Genomic DNA, 5,991 nt, shown 5'->3' on the forward strand with positions numbered 1-5,991 from the left:
CTCTGATGTTGAACAGACCCGTCACGTGACTCTGACCGTGCACAAGTTCGGCACTCCGACGACTCGCTTATGACTCTCATAGTGATGTGTTTCAATAACTCGCTTCCGATTTGGAACACCGAGATGAACGCGATCAATAGAGATAGAAGTATCTCTCTGACAGACTGATGGAGTGCGCACGTGGGTCATGCAGGGAGAACATGATACGCAAAGCGGAAAAGTCCTCAAAGGGAGTGATCCACTGAATACGTCAATTACATGAAATGAACAATCAAAACAGCAGTAAAATGAGATGTATTTCTGTTCGCCTTTATTGGACCCTTATTAGCCATAATTGGCCATTATTGTTAACAATGATCATTATTAAGTAATTACGACGAATTGTGTACGCGCAAATGTTCCGCAGTCCTCAAAACATTCACAATTCTAAAATTCGCTGTCGGTCAGTCTTGACATTTGTGCCGCTTTCGCTAATTCGTTGTTATAGTCTGTCGGTCGTCGCCAGTTCGTGGCTATCATGTCGCCGGTTCAAGGCCATGTCGCTTGTCGGAATTTACCCCTAACAGGGCCTCACCAAGGGCCATGTCGTTTCTTGATATTACAGTGAGGTAAACTGAAAAAAATCTTTTGCCTACAGAAATTACACCGCAAATTAAAGAAACCTTCAATGACACTTAAATGATTATGCACTGTTTAAGTAAGCCTTAAAAAAAGAACCAGCTAGATATATCGGTAGTTTAACTGCTACGTTTAGTACAGCTTAAACTTTTACAACTTTAATAATGGTTAGGAATGTACTTAATCTGAACTTAAATTGGAGAGAGGCATTTAATAAACATTAAGCAAAAATTAATTTCTTCTTAAATTCATTTGTGCCTTTAAGTCCCGTTTAACTCAGTTAAATGTAACTTAAATTCGACAAAGGCATTTAATACACATTAAACAAAAATTAATTTCCTCTTAAATCTATTTTTGCCTTTAAGTCCCGTTTTAGTCAGTTAAAAGTGACTTAAATGTTGTGCTATATTTAATGGTTGTTTAATTTGTCTTAAACGGAAACTAAATACCTTTTTTCACCTAGTGGCACCCCCCTCGGTTACCAAAAAAGAAACGCTTTAGTTAAAAAATTCTAAAATTTACAAACGAAATAAAAAATCTAAATAGCATTCAGCGGTCTAGCTACTAGAGGATATTAAAAGCACAAAAACTGCATTAAGTTAGATTTTTATTTGCCACATCATTTACAGATTTATCATGCTACAGCCCGAACCCTATTAAAAGCATGTATTATACATTGTCTGACATATAAAGATTGGGCTTCCTATGCATTTACGTCTGACATGTGCACCCCCCTAGCCAAAATCCTAGATCCGCCCTTGGTTGTTCTCTTGGTCGAGTTTTGTTTACAGACGGACCCGTCAGACACTGAGGTGAACAAAAAGTTGTATCAATCGCAACAAAACATTTTTAAAGCAAATAGATAAAAGAGACCCCCGTCTAAATATCACAGTGGAATCTGTTCCGAAGATATGTTCATGTTGGGGGCTAACTCGAAAACTACTCAGTTAATAAGCCTCCAGACTCAATATTTGTAACTATTCTAGTTCTTTTCTTTTCTTTTTTTTCATTTTTTTTTCATATTTATATCTATTCAAGCTTGTACAACAGTGAATAAAGTGTTGTTGTTGTTGTTGTTATTGTTGACAGGGCACATGACGTCATGTGCACGGAATGCACATAAGTAAATATTTGTGAATTTTTCGTGGGAACATAAAAACGCTTGTAGATAGGGTCGAGATAGTTTTGTTTTCGCTTTGCGTGATGTTCAATACATATCCACACTTCAATGAATGGTGTGGTCTCGGGTCAAAATAAATTCCGTTGAAAGCAGCATCTCCCACTGAGTCCTTCAAATTGCTCGATTTTTAAACATAAATCTGGTGACCCCCGAAGGATTTCATAAATTACTTTCGTGTCTTACCTCTGATAAATACAACATACAAACGTTTTGCAATTTCAAGTAACACTTTCAGTGAGCTATTAATCGTCGTTTTGAGACGCCAAAAAGTATCCAGTTTAACGCTATGGTTAATAATTACGGCGCGAAGCATTTTTTCCACCATTCTCATGTCGGACTTCAGTTCACGTCGTCAGTCTATCGCTATTTCGTTGCTCTGTGCCTTTTTCACAGTGTTTTGAATTCAGCCCGCATTTTATACCCGGTCCGCAGTTCGCGTTTTATACCTGGGTCCGCAGTCCGCAGTCCTTATTTCATATTGAGCGGGGAAGCAACTGACCAGTATACAGTCAACTCCCGCCTTGCGGACACCTCGCTATTACGGACACCCCGCTATTACGGACAGGAGCTAAATCCCCGGCAAAAGTTACAGACGTTTGACTGAAATAAACTCCCGCTATTACGGACTCTCGCTATTACGGACTTACGGACACTTTATTCGGTCCCAACGTTACAATTTTATTGTTTTCTCTCTCGTTATAGCGGACACCGAGCAGCATCTTTGTTTCAAGGTTTCAAGAGCAATAGAAATTATTTTATAGCTACAAATGTGGCGACGGAAAAGTGGTCCCAAAATATGTTCGCAACACAGCGGGAGATAATTTGGGACCACTTTGAAGTGAAATTTAATATACTTGGTGACATGACGTGACATGTGCTTCGCCGTAATTCTTGGCGGGAATTTCGCGCTTTGGTCTTCCTGATCAGTACTGTTTGCCGGTCACTGTGTTAGTGAGTTTCTGTGTAGTAGGCTTTCGTTTTAATCACCTCACAACAATCATTTGCATACAGTATGTGTTTGACACCAAAAGGGATTCAAAATTTAAACAATACTTGCTTTGCAAATAGTGTTTTGCAAGCAGTGCTTTCAGTAGAAAGATTTTCAAAAGGTCTACAAGACATTCAGCATAATAGGGAGAAATGTTTGGTTAAACAAGCAGGTGAGCTTTGGTGTTTCACCACCACTCTACTACCCCAGTTTTCTTGTCTTTACTTGTGTCATGTTAATGGAAACTTGGTAATCTACTTGGATACCGAAGAGTAATTACTACTTGCACAATCCCACAATGCAATACGTTTTGGAGGGTTATTTGTTTGAACAATAGATATTCAGTTCAGTGAAGCATGATACAGTCCCTAAAGTAAAAAACCTGTATTGTTTTTATGTAAAGAACCCCTCAAACCCGTGCATTACCATATGGGATTGTGCAAGAAGTAAATAAGAAACGTTTTCACACTTGCATAATGATGATATTGTAACCATATTCAAGTGTGATCTGTATGGGACGTGACTTTTCTCATTATAACTATTGTCCAATCATCTCCTCAGTCTGTCACATAAGCTAGTAACGACAAACTACACAATCATAGTGGTAGTACCTGCTGAAACTACTGTGTTTAGGAATGGTTATCCACTGTATAAAGTTAAGGCCACAGACATGTACATTCAGTCCTGCAGATTTGATGGTGAAAAGTCTTTACTTGAGCTTTGGATAGTATCATTAAGGGCCCACAGACGGATTTTTCGCACGTTGCTAAGGAAGTGAAATGTTACTTCCGGTAACTGACGTCATCATATCATGAGCTGACAAGAAAACCCACTCACAAGCAAAAGTCACTGCACAAACTGTTGTTTCCATCGAAGGTTTTTCCTCGCCCTTACTCGCGCTCGTTCTCAGATCAACTGCACATGCGTAAACGAACTGACTTCCGGTTTGGGTAAAAAGCTAAATTTCCGGTGGTTTTAAATTGAATTAAATCTTTTTTTTACATGGTACGTCTCACCCCAAATACAGAATATAGCTAAGCAATGATTTTTTAAAATCATCTTTTTTGAAAAAGTTATGGGTATTTCAGTATCGTTTTTGTCTTTAAGAAGAACATTTTTCAAAATAAAAAGAAAACCATGCTTGGCTGGATGCAAAAACGAATATAAATTATCAAACCATCGATTAAATATCCAAATTGCGTAGCACGGGAGACAAATTTAGAGTTTTCTATTATTGGTCACGTGACCGTGGGCGTGGTATGATGACGGCATATTTAGGGTCATTGGCTTACAAAAGTTGGAAATTGACCAAAATAATGCCAAATTCTCTCAAATTACTTAACCATTACATCCTTAGCAACGCACCCCAAAAAATACGTCAGTGGGCCCTTAAATGCGAAGATGAATACTTTTACACAGGGGAACTTACAAGTTTTACTCTTTGTAATCCCAGAAGATTTAAGTCCTAAATCCTTGTAAGTGAAGGGTTTGCACAATCATACTTCAAGTTCATATATGTCTCGGCTTTGACATTCAGAGTGCAGTTATAATGACTTTTCCAAAGTAACACATTATTGGTTATCATTGAAACAAGAAGCTGATAACCTTGATGTGTCCAATTCTGGTTTCAAGCTCGGGACTTTTTGAGTTTTTAAATTCCTCATGTGGAATTAATGTAGCTGACCTGTCTCTTCATTACAAAGCAGGGAGGGGATACCATTTATTTTTTTTAGTCGCTGCTCATTTGAGCTTATTTCCATATTTGGGCATAAAAATTCACCTAAAATCCCGTACTTTGTTTGGAGGAAGCATTAAAAGTTAGATGCATCAGGGTTATTAATTTGTGATGAAACCCATTTACACAGTGCTTACTGTGTGCAATGTAAAAATAAGCAAAGAATTGAACTGAAATGAACTGTTTTGGCCATTGCTCACCTTGTCTTTTGTTTTTTTACCAGGTTTTTTTAAAATTTTTTATCATATCATTACTTTACCATTATATACAGTGTACATGAAGAATGTGCAAATAAATAAATAGATTGACTTAGCTTACTGTCCATGTATATGTGCAACAGAACTACCTATTATAATGGGCGTCCATGACTTAAATGACTGAATGCAGAGGTTTGGGTTCACGACAATTTCAAGTTGATTGCCCAAGAAAATTAAGTGTTCTTTTCAAACAAACAAAAACCCCCTGTGAGACCAGTCTCTCTACCAATAAAAGCCAACTTCAGTTGCTAAACTGTGCTATGAACGCATACTTTGGTGTACATGTTGTATCTGTCCTTTTCTGAGCATTTAGACAAATAATATTTAATTTTTGGTGGCCTTTTTTATATTGCCAAAAATGCTTCCAACAACCAGTCAAATGACATAATTATGACAAGGCAAATGATGTTGCCTGATAACTACCTTACAAAAATAAATAATGTTCCACAGGAAAGCCCTGCATAGTGTGCAGTACCAAATCCTTTATCAGTGCCTACAAGACTGCCCCTGGGTTAGTTCATCCTAACTCACTTATGGGAATGCTTCCAAGCATCAACTCAGATTTTCAGAAAGGAAAGCAGCAGTGTGCTGCAGAGTTTTTTCAAGAATTTTGCCGTGCACTGGGTTACAAAACCAGTGAATACCAAAACAGTGGTTTCATACCCCAGCATATTGATCTGTCATTTCTAAAAATGTTTTTCTTCAATCGGAGAAGTGAAGTACTATGCTTGACGTGCAACAATGTGAGTTGCAACTCAACAATGGAAACCCTTCTTCCTCTTCCTCTTGAAAAGGTATGTTCTGTGTGATGACCTACAAGAAATACACTATACATGATCAGCAAGCAGTACTGGGGACTTGATGACTGCAGTGCTAACTGGCTAAAACATTACATGTACATACCTTCAACACAAGGCAGGGAAAGTCAACATGTACTTGTAAAAAATGTGATCTAAACTGTTAAAATTTTATTACAGGTGATGCATGAGTAATGTAAAGAACAAGAAGACTTTTTGGCTTTCAGATTTATCTAAATAATAGATAAATTCAGTGGACAATAATCATCGAACAATAAATTATTTATTTGCAAGAAATTTCATCAGCTTTTACTGAATAAAATAATTTTTAATGGAACATTGAAAAGGTTCAATCACCTTAAAAACTACTCCAGAAACTCAGAAACAAGAATACCACCATGTCTAAATTTGTAAAA

This window comes from Montipora foliosa, chromosome 7 (genome assembly GCF_036669935.1).
Source record: "Montipora foliosa isolate CH-2021 chromosome 7, ASM3666993v2, whole genome shotgun sequence".
In the NCBI taxonomy this organism is placed as follows: domain Eukaryota; kingdom Metazoa; phylum Cnidaria; class Anthozoa; order Scleractinia; family Acroporidae; genus Montipora; species Montipora foliosa.